At 41.7% G+C, this 13,780-nt stretch overlaps 1 protein-coding gene across 1 annotated transcript in view; it reads left to right on the top strand.

Annotated features, from left to right (window-relative positions):
* Positions 1-2,098: 2,098 nt before the first annotated feature.
* The window catches only part of RAD54B (RAD54 homolog B), a 105,886-nt gene continuing 94,204 nt past the window's right edge, over positions 2,099-13,780 (top strand). The window contains exon 1 of the mRNA XM_068525558.1: positions 2,099-2,181. The gene's annotated coding sequence lies outside the window, so the exon portion shown is untranslated. The remainder of the gene's footprint in view (positions 2,182-13,780) is intronic.

Raw genomic sequence — 13,780 nt, 5'->3', positions numbered from 1 at the left:
TGCTGTACAGCAGTAATTAACACATAGTTGTAATTCAACTATACTTCAGTAAAAAATAAATTGAAAAAATAGGATTCAGAATGTGTGTACTGTAGAGTATGAATCATAAGAGATGTTATTACAGATATTTATTGGACAGTTGAAGTAAAAAGTAGCAGTCCAAAATTGATGAAATGTCGTGGCTAAGAGACAAGTGGAATAAACACAACTGAAAAAAGAAGGGTAATCTCACGAAAAGGAGGAATTCAAATTCTTTTTCTCCTGTCCATTCCCCCTAAGAGAAACATTCAGCTCTGATGTTGGTGTTGGTTAATCAATTAGCCAACTTTATCAAAACCCAATTAACAAATGTTAATTCAAAATTTAAAGTTACAGAAACTTTTACTTGCAGTAGTTCTAAAGTTAACTGAACCTGAGGACACAGTGTAATGTCCTTATAAAAAGTATTTAATTGTGATAACACTTTAGTATTTAATTAATGATTAAAGGAAAGGAACTAAAGTTTACCGAAATGTTTTTTTCCCAAAGATATCTGTATCCATACAATTGCCTAGATGAAGATTTTTTATTTTGTATTTATTTTTGGCTGCGCCTCATGGCTTGAGGTATCTTAGTTCCCCGAACAGGGTTTGAACCCAGGACACTGCAGTGAACGCGCTGAGTCCTAACCACTGGACCGCTGCGGAATTCCCCAGGATGAAGTTTTTTTTTTTTTTTTTTTTTTTTTAAAAACGATATTCACTATCTTGTTCTCATTCAGAGTCATGGCTTTATTTTATTTGTCTGTTTTTAAAATTTTTTGTTCTTGGGGTCATGGCTTTAAATAGCACCTCTACATGCTGATTCCTCTAAATTTCCAACCTAGACCTCTCCTGTGATGCCCCAGATTTGCATCTTGACATCTCCACCATTGCCTAGTAAGCACCTCAAATTTGATGTACCCACATTGAGCTCTAGATATTCCCTTCATGGTAACTACTCCTCTGCTATTTTCTTTTTCTCAATAAATGGCAACTCCATGGTTCTAGTTTCTCAGGCCAAAAACCTTAGTCATTCTTACCTGCTCTTTTTCTCTCACACTCTACCTCTGATCTGGCTTCTACCTTCAAAACATATCTTGACTCCAAATGTTACCGCCTCTGCTGCAGCCACCCGGGCTAAGCCACCATTGTTTCTCGTCTCAATTATGTAAACAGTCTCCTAACAGCTCAAAACCCTCCCATTTCAGAATAAAAGCCACATGTTTCTACATGATTTTCCCCCTCCTTGTTATCTTTTTGACCTCATCTACTATTCTCTGAACTCACTCTGCTTCAGCTACCACTTCCTCACTGATTTTACCAAAATAAAGTCCAAAAAATTATAACAATTTATTATATAAAAAAGCTACTCTACTACAATTTGGTAAGATTTAATACTGTAATTCTTCACGTATTTTTAGAGTTAATGGCTTTTGAAAATCATGCTAAATGATGAAAATTATTGTATTCACACGTTTTTAAGTGTTTTGTTCAAACCGGAATATTTTTCTACATATTAACAGACGGTGACCTGGTTTGGGGATACTTTTACATTAAAGGGCCCACGACCTATGTATTTCTAACTAGTCACCGTATTAAAAGGTGTTGGACCAATTTTAAAACGTCAGTTCACTTATTTCGGCTGGGTACCTAAAAGGAACATATTAACAAAGTCGTTGAAATTACCTCATGCCTAAAATGCGGCATAATTTAGGAGCTGTATGGTAAAAATCCATTATATTTTTATATTTTTACAATGCAGACGGACCATCAAACTGCACAAACATATCCATGTAGATGTTCTCAGATTTAAGAAATATGCCTCATCTGTCCTAGGATGTGGTCTGTAGCCTCAGCATGAACATCATGTCTGACCGTAGGCAGCAAATAAATATTTTTCGAATTGAACCATAATCCCGAAGCAAACTTGGAAGAGCTCACGGAGAAACGCAAAAGCACTTGCGCAGTGATTCGATAAGGTCGTCCAATCAGAGTCGAGCTGGACGGGGCTCTGCGGAAGGAAGGTAGTGCGCACGCGCGGTGGGCTCGTCCGCAATTGGCAGCCCCGAGGCGGGAATCTTGAGCCGCTCTGGCGTTGAGGGAGCGCTGTCTCCCCCGGTTCCTCCTGGCTGGTGGCGCAGCTTCCTTCGGAACCTCTCTGGTGCGTCCCTGGAGGGGGAGGCTTGTGAGGCTGCGACAGCCTGTAGGCTTGTGTGGGGCAAAGAGGGGAGAGGCGCCGGAGCAGGCCTCTGACGGAGGAGGGAAGGAAGGCGGCGGAGCTCCTGTGGCCGCCTCCTGCGGGTCTGGGAGCGCGGAGGGGTCTCAAGTGTGAGGGGCGCCTTCGCTGCTGGCCGTGGGGTGGCTGGTGGCGGAGGGCGCGCCGTGGGGGTGTGTTTGTGGTGGGGAGGCCGAAGCGAGAGGCGACTCCGGGCGGTGGTGCTTCCGCGCCCGCACTGCGGTCAGCCCGCTCGGCTTCTGTGGCGCTTGGGTTTCTTTCCCCAGGACTAATCTCCACTCTCCTGCACGGTATTAATTAATAGTAAGTAACGGAAGATTTTTGTAGGCCGGTTTAGCGGGGCCACAAAATCAAAGGAGCGACCTAAGCCAGGAAGCGAAATAACTACTTCCTAATGTAGTTGGAAGGCGAAAAGCAGAAACAGCAGGGGGAGGTGCGTAGCTGGTTCTTGACTGTTTTATTTGCATTCTTGCATCCTAGAGATTTTTTTTTTTCATCCTAGAGGTTTGATGGTTGCACCCCATCCCCCCTTCAAAGCCAAACCGAATCCACAGATTCTGGTCATAATCCCCTTTGTCGAACTTCATCCTTTGCTATCCCCCTTCGCGGAAACTCTGCTCTCATAGGACCTTATGTATCAAACATCTAATAATGATTATCATAGTAACACTGAGTGCTTACTGTGTGTCAAATTTTGTTCTAAGTACTTTAAGTATTTCATTTAATCCTCCCAACAATCTTATGAGTAATTATTGTTGTACCGCCTGTCATAGATGAGGAAAGGGAGACACAAAGAGGTTATGTAAACTGTGCAAGATCACATGCTTGGAAGTGTCAGTCCAGATTTATATTCAGGCATTTGCCTCCAAACCTGTCTTCTTAATTATTACACAGTACAGTGTATTAAATTGCCAAGTGCTGTAGGCCTTCTGATGTGTCATCAGCCTGGATTTGCCGTTTTACTTGGGAGAACAGAAGCAGTAGGTGTTAAGAGTGTAACAGATGTTGGAGCATCACAGTAGGGCTGCCAAATGGGCGTTATTTTTAGGGCCTGGGAAGAGGGCTCAAATAGCACTAATTTAAGAAGTAGTAAGGATCGGGCTTCCCTGGTGGCGCAGTGGTTGAGAGTCTGCCTGCCAATGCAGGGGACACGGGTTCGAGCCCTGGTCTGGGAAGATCCCACATGCCGCGGAGCAACTAAGCCCATGCGCCACAACTACTGAGCCTGCGCGTCTGGAGCCTGTGCTCTGCAACAGGAGAGGCCGCGATAGTGAGAGGCCCGCGCACCGCGATGAAGAGTGGCCCCCGCTTGCCACAACTAGAGAAAGCCCTCGCACAGAAACGAAGACCCAACACAGACATAAATAAATAAGTAAATAAATTAAAAAAAAAAAATTCCCTATCCTTAAAAAAAAAAAAAAAAAAAGAAGAAGTAATAAGGATCCAGAAGCATTTAGGGGGAAATATACTGATGTCTGCAGTTTACTTTGAAATGCATCAACAAGTTAAATGGCTTGATGGATGCCTAAGGTCATACATAAATGGCAGAACTAGAAATCAAGCCAAGGCAGGCTGGCTCCAGAGTGCCCTGTGCTGCTTCTCACATGCCTGCATACTCAAGTTCATTATTATTTTCTTTAGTTTACAGGTTAAATAGCAGGGTCGAAAAATTAGACATTGTGTATTAGATGTAGAAAAGTTTAAGGGTTTAAGGTAGTGATTCTTAGAATTTAGTGTTGAAAGAAGTTTTAGCAGCTAGTCTGTTCTCTTTATTTTATAAATGAGGAAGTTGATATACAGAGCGTTTAAATAGCTTGCCCGAAGTTTCTAGTTACTGTATTTTCCTAGTGTTCCTTTTAAAAAGGTGTCAGTCTGCAGGTGGGTCTGACTGGAACCTATTACATTTCATGATGTGGACATCATTTTTTTTTTTTTAATTTTAATTAATATATTTTTATTTTTGGCTGTGTTGGGTCTTTGTTGCTGCGCGTGTTGCTAGGCACGCGGGCTTCAGTAGTTGTGGCTCGCGGGCTCTAGAGCACAGGCTCAGTAGTTGTGGTGCACGGGCTTAGTTGCTCCGCGGCATGTGGGATCTTCCCGGACCAGGGCTTGAACCTGTGTACCCTGCATTGGCAGGCAGATTCTTAACCACTGCGCCACCAGGGAAATCCCTGGACATCATTTTTATTAACGATATCTAGAATTTATTACGTTAAGTGGACTCATCATTATTTTATTTCAGTTGAGCTGTGGTTGTCTAAAAGCCTTGAGTTTTTCATCTGAACTTCCCATTGTTCTGTTTCATTTGACTGAGTAACTGAGTCTAAATGCAAGGCCTAACATTTACCTGTTTTTAAATCATCTTGTTGCAGTTAGCTTTTGTCAATTTCAAATTTTATTTCAGTTACATGTAATATTCTGCTGACCTATTATAAAAAGGAAATGAGGTTGATGAGGTTATTCTGGCATGACTTGTTTGGAAAGAATCTGTGTTGACTATTGCTACTAGTAAATACTGCTTCTAAAGTAAACAAATAATCACGAACAATCTATATAATAATTTGATGTAAGATTGTGCTAATAGAGATCTGTTTTGCCCTTTGTTGACCTTAAACAAATAGACTGCAAGTTAATTCTCTAGCAAAAATGGGTTTATTCAGGATAAGCAAAGAACTGTAATTCAGAGTCTGCAACGACGGTGAGCCACATGCAAGTCCTGCACAACAGAGAGAGAAGACTTCTTTTATAGCGGGGAAAGGAAATTTATTTATTTATTTATTTATTTATTTATTTATTTTCTATTTATTTGTTTATTTATTGGCTGCTTTGGGTCTTTGTTGCTGCGCGCGGACTTTCTCTAGTTGCAGCGAGCGGGAGCTACACTTCGTTGCGGTGCGTGGGCTTCTCATTGTGGTGGCTTCTCTTGTTGCAGAGCACGAGCCCTAGAGCCTGCGGGCTTCAGTAGTTGCAGCACACGGGCTCAGTGGTTGTGGCTCACGGGCTCTAGAGCACAGGCTCAGTAGTTGTGGCACACGGGCTTAGTTGCCCCATGGCATGTGGGATCTTCCCGGACCAGGGCTCGAACCCGTGTCCCTTGTATTGGCAGGCAGATTCTTAACCACTGTGCCACCAGGGAAGCCCAGGGAAAGGAAATTTAAAGGGCTATGGTAAACAAAGAGTTCAATGGAGGAATTGAGAATTTGAAGTATCATGGCTTTTTATTGGCTGAGCTCTTGCCAAGCAAGAAGAGGAGCTCTTTCTTCTTCCTGTTGGGCTCTGTTGTCTCATAGGGCATGAGAGCTCGCTCTTCTTGCCTCCTAACTCTGTTATAATTGAGGTTTCTGTTTATTAATTTTTACATTTTCCCCTTTTGATCAAGGTCTTTCTCTGAATGCATCACTGATCAAGAGTCAGGTTTTCCAGTTTCAGCAGCTTTCTGTCCCTTAATGCCAGGAAGGGCCTTTCCTGGGTGAAGTGTCCCTTGTTGGAGGGGAAAATGCACAGATTGGAAAACTATTGAGGTCACATTTGAGTAACAAGGAGGAGTAGGAGAAAGAACTCTCAGGCACTTTTTATCTAAAGTCCATATGTCATCAAGATCTTAGACATTGAAGATCATCTGAAGTGTTATGTCATCAACAAAGGTGTGGCAGACAAATTTCCAACAGGCCTGGTTTGGATATCCTTGGAAAGCTGTCTCATCAGATGTCATCTGCTTCAGTTCTGGGAAATCTTTACTTTTGGGTCACCAGATGATGTGCTGTCCAGTCAGGGTTTGGTGCTTTCTTTGGATATGTCACGTGAACCCAAGTGTCCCCTGGAGTTTGGCGGCACATTGGTTGGGTAGTATTACCTGATAGGGGGCTTTCCATTGAGGTTGAAGAGAGTTCTTCTGGAGGCGTATTTTCTAATAGATGAAATCTCCAGGTTACAAAGTGTGATGGTTAAGGTCTTCACTTCCTGAGAGTGCACTGTGGAAAGATTGCTCTACCAAAACATTGTTATTTTTAATAGAAGCAATTTGGCCTTTGCATTATTGGACTATCTCTTCTTTTATTAGTTGTGGTTCAGAAGAGCCAAGTGCCTTGAGAGTCCTGTGACTCTCAAAGGGTGAGAGTTTATGAGTTCCAAAAGGGGTAGATGTGAGATTTAGAAGGAAGGACCAATGGCAATGCTTTTGGCCAAGGTATTTGGAGGGCCTCTACAAATTTTGTCAATTGAGTCTTAATAATGCCGTTAGTGTGTTCGACTAAACGAGAGCATTGAGGGTGGTCAGTGCAATGAAAGTGCTGTAGAACTGGCCAGACAGTGCAGACTTGTTGAAGTGCCTGATGAGTAAAATGGGTTGCTCAAATATTTTGAAGTTTGAGGTTGGGGCAATCTTTTCCAAAAAGGCTTTAGCCACAGAAGAGGTGGTAACTTATCTGTAAGGGAAGACTTCAGTCTGGTGTGAAAATGTACAGACCATGACTAGAACATGTTCATATCCTTGAGATGAAGGAAGTTGTGTGAGATCCATTTGCCAGACCTCAAATGGTCCAGTGGCCAGTTTAAAATATCTGGGAGCAGTACCAACAGGTTCCCTGGGTTGTATTTTGGACAAGTGGGACAAGTGAGGTAGGCACATTTTTGCAGCCTTGTTAATATTTCCCCACAAATATCGATTCATGAATGCCATCGTTTTGTCAGTAGACCAGTGGTTTAATGCATGTACAGTGGTTAGGAGTGGGAATTTTAGAGTCTCCAGTAGTCTGGGTTGTTATCTGGTCTAAACCAGAGCTTTCTCTTTTTATCAAGCCGTCAACTGTTGAATTTCCAATCTTGTTTTTCCTTTTCTGAGGCCCATTGTTGGGCTTGTCTAGCCAGTTTTTCTAAGTTGCCATTTGGGAGAATATCCGTTTGGACCATGAGAAACGTTTGGCTGCCATTGGTTCCTTTAAGGGCAGCATTCCTTGTGGAAATGTCAGCTGGGTGATTTCCCTTAGCTTCCAGAGAGTCAGGTTTAACAGAATCTTAATAATGGCTAATGTGGCAGGTAAAAATAATGCATCCAATAACTCCTGAACATAGGAGCCATTTAAAATTTTATTTCTGCTGGAAGTAAGGAAGCCACATTGCTTTCACAGCGTTCCAAAATCATGAGCTACTCTGAAAGCATATTGACTATCAGTATAAATATTTACAGTTTTCCCCTTGGCTAAAGTACAAGCCCATGTAAGAGTATATAATTCAGCTTGTTGGGCTGAAGTAGTAAAGGTGCTGCCCCAGCACTGTCAAAAGGAGTTGCAATATTGTCACTCTCTCAACCATCAGTGAACCGTAAAATGTCAGTGTTACCCAAAGGAATTTCCTGCAGATCATTCACAAGGATTCAGGAGATGATCCCTCATCCTTAAGCAGTCATGAGGGACTTTGCTGACAGAGGGGAGAAGAGTAACGTGTGTCAGGTTATTACACTGTAAAAGTGTTATGTAAGGAGTGGTTAACAAAAGGAGGTGAGGCAGCTGACTGAGAAATGTTGAATGTGATGAGACTTTAGGAGGATTTCTACTGCATGAGGTACAAAAATGGTTAAAGGGGATCCCACAACTTTTTTCTTTGTGGTCCTAATCAAAAGGGCAGTGGCAGTAATGGCTGTAATACCCTATGGGTTGATGGTGGTCCCTGTGTTTTTGGGTGAGTACTGCAAGGGCATTTCCTTCCTTTTCAGATACAGAAAGGAAAAGAGGAATCTGATAATTGGGATGCCCAAGGGCAGGTGGGTTCATCAAACCCTTGTTTAAGACCTTAAAGACTCTCTTGTCTGGTTCTTCCCATGACATTGGTTCCGGGTTTTTCTTCAGTAAAACGTACAGAGGATTGGCCATAAGAGAGAAATTTAGAGTGTTATCAGAGTGATAACCAACTAGCTTGAGAAAACCTCACAGTTGACACTTAGTTTTGGGTTTTGGGAAACTTTGGACGCTGTGAAGGCTATCTGGATCTATGTGGAGCCCTTGTTCTGATATCAGATGCCCTAAATATTGAACCTGGGTTTGGGCAAGCTGCGATTTTTCCTTGATGATCTTATGTCCCTTTAAGGCTAAAAGCTTTAGCAAGTGGTTGCTTTCTTCCAGTGAGGTGGCTTGAGAAGGAGAGCAAAGAAGCAAATTATTCACATATTACAGCAAAGTAGAACCTGTAGGGAACTTTATATCATCCAGATCAGACCTTAGGATTTATGAGGAATAAGGAGGACTCTCAGTAAAACCCTGAGTTGTTGATTTCACCAGAAGCTAGCTATTTATTTATTTATTTATTTATTTATTTATTGCTGTGTTGGGTCTTCGTTGCTGCGCGCAGGCTTTCTCTACTTGCGGCGAGCGGGAGCTACTGTTCATTGCGGTGCACGGGCTTCTCATTGCCGTGGCTTCTCTTGTCGTGGAGCACAGGCTCTAGGCGCGTGAGCTTCAGTAGTTGTGGCACGCGGGCTCAGTAGTTGTGGCTCGTGGGCTCTAGAGCGCAGGCTCAGTAGTTGTGGCACATGGGCTTAGTTGCTCTGTAGCCTGTGGGATCTTCCCAGACCAGGGCTTGAACCAGTGTCCTCTGCGTTGGCAGGGGGATTCTTAACCACTATGCCACCAGGGAAGTCCTTTCTGATGTTGATGTTGTTGCTTTTATCAGTGGCTCAGCCATGCAGGAGCCAAGCCAAAGGCAGCTCAGCAAAGCTCTAGTGAAACAGCCTAGTTCTGCAGGAATGAGCCCGAAGGTTTAACAGTGCAGTTCCACCAGAACAGCCCATTTCAAAAGGAATCTGGCCAAAGGCTGAACCGGCACATTTCCAGTGAAACAGCCCCTGTTCCACAAGGAATCAGGCCGAAGGCTAGTGCAGTTATAGTTGAAACAGCCTGATTTTTAAAGGTGTCAGGCCAAGTGCCAAATGAGTACTCACAGACAGAACAAGGCCTTAAATAGAAAGAATGGGCCCTTAAAATAGATCCCAAATAAAACCTAGAGAGCTTCAAAACACAAAGAGGGTGGAAGCTCAGATCCAGGAGAAAGACTTACTCTTGAACCTCAGGGTTAGGAAGAAAAGCAGTGGGCATCAATGGACTCTGTGTGGGTACTGCATTTGTTTGCTCACCAGCCTTGAAGTCATCAGGGGTCTTCTCTGGATCCCAGTCTGGGCCACCAAAATGTTGACTTTAAGCAAATAGACTGCCAGTTATTTCTCCAGCAAAAATGGGTTTACTCGGGATGGGCAAAAAATTGCAATTTGCGGTCTGGAACCATGGTGAGCCAAGTGCAAATCCTGCACAACAAGGAGAGGAGAGCACTTTTATAGAGGGGGGGAAAAGGAAGTTAAGAGGGCTATTGTAAACAGAGTCCATTGGAGGAATTGAGAGTTTGAGGTATAGTGACTTTTCTTTTTTGGGGGGAGGTGGGGTCACACCGTGCCCCCTGCAGTGGAAGTGGACCACCAGTGGACCACCGGGGAAGTCCCAGTAGTGGCTTTTCATTGGCTGAGTTGTGACAGTCTTATTGGCTGAGCTCTTGCAGGCAAGAAGAGGACTCTTTCTTCTTCCTGTTGGGTCTCTGCTATCATCATATAGCGTGAGAGCGTCCTTGTCTGGCCTCTGGTCTGTATTTTTTTTTTTTAATTAATTAATTAATTTTATTTATTTATTTATTTATTTTAATTTATTTTATTTTATTTTTTTTGGCTGTGTTGGGTCTTCATTTCTGTGTGAGGGCTTTCTCTAGTTGCGGCAAGCGGGGGCCACTGTTCATCACGATGCACGGGCCTCTCACTATCGTGGCCTCTCTTGTTGGGGAGCACAGGCTCCAGACGCGCAGGCTCAGTAGTTGTGGCTCACGGGCCCAGTTGCTCCATGGCATGTGGGATCTTCCCAGACCAGGGCACGAACCCGTGTCCCCTGCATTGGCAGGCAGATTCTCAACCACTGCGCCACCAGGGAAGCCCTAATTATATTTATTTTTATTTTTGGCTGTGTTGGGTCTTTGTTGCTGAGTGCGGGCTTTCTCTAGTTGCGGCCAGCAAGGGCTACTTTTCGTTGTGGTGTGTGGGGTTCTTATTGTGGTGGCTTCTCTTGTTGCAGAGCGCAGGCTCTAGGCGCGTGGGCTTCAGTAGTTGTGGCACATGGGCTCAGTAGTTGTGGCACATGGGCTTAGTTGCTCCATGGCATGTGGGATCTTCCCTGACTAGGGCTTGGACCTGTGTCCTCTGCATTGGCAGGCGGATTCTTAACCACTGCGGCACCAGGGAAGCCCTCTGGTCTGTATTTTAATTGAGGTTTCTGTTTATTAATTCTTACACCACTACTAATCCCTCAAACTATATAAAGCCTGGTTATTTATCGAATACTCATGTATGTCATCATTTTTAAGTTGCTGTAATTGGGAAATGTCTAACCATCAGTGATGGCGTGTCACAGCTTAATTGGCTGCAGTTCTTTTTTTTTTTTTTGTAGAAAATTGGAAATACATAGGAAAGAACTCAGAAGAAATTTAAAAATTACTGGTAATTCTAACATCTAGACATAGTCAGTGTTAATGTTGTGGCATGTGTTTTTCTAGTCTTTTAAAAATCTTTATAGATGTGTAATTTACAGTTTATAATTCAGTGCGTATACTTAGACGAGTTTTGACAAACTTGTAATCACACTACAATCTGATGCAGGTTATCTCAGTCACCCCGAAAAGTTCCTCATGCCCCCTTGCTTTCTAGACTTTTAAAAAGTACAAACACACATACTATTTTTTTGTCTTTTTTTTTGTTTTATAAAATTGGAATGATGCTGAACATGTTTGGTAGCCATTTGTGAAATGAAAACTTATTATTTTTAGAGCAGTTTTAGGTTTACAGCAAAGTTGAGGGGAAGGTGGAGATTTCCCATATACCCCTGCCTTCCCTCATTATCAGCATCCCTCACCAGAATGGTACATTTGTTACAGTTGACACACATAAGCACCCAAAGTCCATAGTTTACAATAGTATCCATTCTTGGCATTCTACATTCTGTGGATTTGGACAAATATATAATGACATGTATCCATCATTAGGGCATTATACAGAATATTTTCATTGCCTTAAAAAATTCTGTGCTCTGCCTTTGCATCCCTGCCCCTCCCCTAACCCTTGGCAACCACTGATCTTTTTACTGTCTCCATGGTTTTGCCTCCATAGTTTTTCAGGATGTCACATTGTTGGAATCATACAGTATGTAGCCTTTTCAGATTGCTTCTTTCATTTAGTAATATGCATTTTTGGTTCCTCCATGTCTTTTCATGGCTTGACAGCTTTTTTTTTTTTAAAGTGTGGAATAACATTCCATGGTCTGGATATACCACAGTTTATTTATCCATTCACCTACTGAATGCTTGGTTGCTTTCAAGTTTGGCAATTATGAATAAAGTTGCTATAAACATTTGTATGCAAGTTTTTGTGTGGACATAAATTTTTAACTCTTTGTTGAAAGGAGTTATCCTATGTTAAAAGTACGTTCAGTTTTGCAAGAAAGTGCTAAAGTGTTTTCCAAAGTGGCTGTACCGTTTTGCATTCCCACCAGCAATGAACAAAAATTCCTACTGCTCCACATCCTCAACAGCATTTGGTGTTGTCAGTGTTCTGGATTTTCTTCATTCTTGGTGACATATGATGTGGAGCATCTTTCCATGTGCTTATTTGCTATCTGTATATCTTTTGTGATATGTCTTTTAAGGTCTTTGGCCCACTTTTTAACTGGGTTGTTTTCTTATTGTTGAGTTTTAAAATTTCTTTGTACGTTTTGGATAATAGTCCTTTATCAGATGCACCTTTTGCAGATATTTTTTCCCAGTCTGCGGCTTGTCTTTTCATTCCCTTGACATTGCCTTTTTTCAGAGCAGAAGTGTTTAATTTTAATGAAGTCCAGCTTATCAATTATCGTCTTTCATGGATTGTGCCTTTGGTGTTGTAGTTAAAAAGTCATCACCATACCCAAGATCATCTGGATTTTCTTCTATATTATCTTCTAGGAGTTTTATAGCTTTGCGTTTTACATGTAAGCCTCTGATTCATTTTGAGTTAATTTTTGTGAAGGGTGTAAAGTCTGTTTCTAGATTCATTTTCTTTGATGTGAATGTCCAGTTGTCTCAGCACCATTTGTGGAAGACACTGTCTTTGCTCCATTGTATTGCCTTTGCTCCTTTGTCAAAGACTGTCTTTATGTGGGTCTGTTTCTGGCTCTCTGTTCTATTCTATTGATTCATTTGTCTATTTCACCAATACCACACTGTCTTGATTACTGTAGCTGTATGTTAAGTCTTAAAGTCAGGTAGTGTCAGTTCTCTTTGTTCTCTTCTTTCCATATTGTGTTGGCTATTCTGGGTCATTTGCCTCTCCATATAAACTTTAGAATCAGTGTGTTGATATCCACAAAATAACTTGCTGGGATTTTAGTTGGGATGGTATTGAATCCATAAAGTTGAGAAAAACTGACATCTTAACAATATTTAGTCTTTCTATCCATGAACATGGAATATCTCTCCATTTATTTAGTTCTTTGATTTTGCTCAGCGAAATCAAAAGATTTCACAGCCAAAATCTTTTGATTTTTCCCCATATAGATCTTATACATGTTTTGTTAGATTACACTTAAGTGTTTCATTTTTATGAGGTGCTGATGTAAATGGTATTGTGTTTTTAATTTCAGATTCCACTTATTCATTGCTGGTATGTTGGAAGACAGTTGACTTTTGGATGTTAACCTGGTATCTTGCAACCTTGCTAAAATAGCTTTTTGTAGCCATTTTTTATTTGATATATAAAAAACATTTCTCATTAAACATTCTTTTATTTTTTTTAATTTAAGGACTTATTTTTTATTATTAACTTGGAAGTATTTTTGATACCAGTTTTTAATTATTTTTTTAATGTTTATTTATTTATTTGGTTGCACTGGGTCTTAGTTGCAGCAGGTGGGCTCCTAAGTTGTGGCATGCAAACTCTTAGTTGCAGCATGCATTTGGGATCTAGTTACCTGACCATTGATTGAACCTGGGCCCCCTGCATTGGGAGCGCAGAGTCTTATCCACTGTGCCACCAGGGAAGTCCCTAAACATTCTTTTAAAATGTGATATTTTCCCCATTAATGGCTGTAGAATTATTTATATAACAAATACTGAATGCCTTCTTGTGTTGGTACTGGCAATATAGTGATGAATGGAATGTAAGACTTCATGCCTGATCCAGGAGTTTACAGCTTGGGGGAATTAATAGGTAGTTTCATTACAGTGTGAAAAGTGCTTGGGTAGTGCACACATAGGAAGGGTCTCTAATCCAGTCTTTGAGCAGAGATAAAGAGGGCTCATAGTTAAGAGTCCTAAAGGATAAATTGGAATTAATCAGGCAAAGGAAAATGCATAAAGGCATTCCCAGCACTGTAGAGGGGAAAGTTTGTTCAAAGGCCTAGAGGAAAAGAGAACACGGCTTGCTTGGGAAACTGCAGTACTACTCACCATTTTAGTGGTGTATGAAGAGAGT

This window comes from Eschrichtius robustus, chromosome 17 (assembly GCF_028021215.1).
Source record: "Eschrichtius robustus isolate mEscRob2 chromosome 17, mEscRob2.pri, whole genome shotgun sequence".
In the NCBI taxonomy this organism is placed as follows: Eukaryota; Metazoa; Chordata; class Mammalia; order Artiodactyla; family Eschrichtiidae; genus Eschrichtius; species Eschrichtius robustus.
This window is presented reverse-complemented; position numbering and strand designations above follow the sequence as displayed.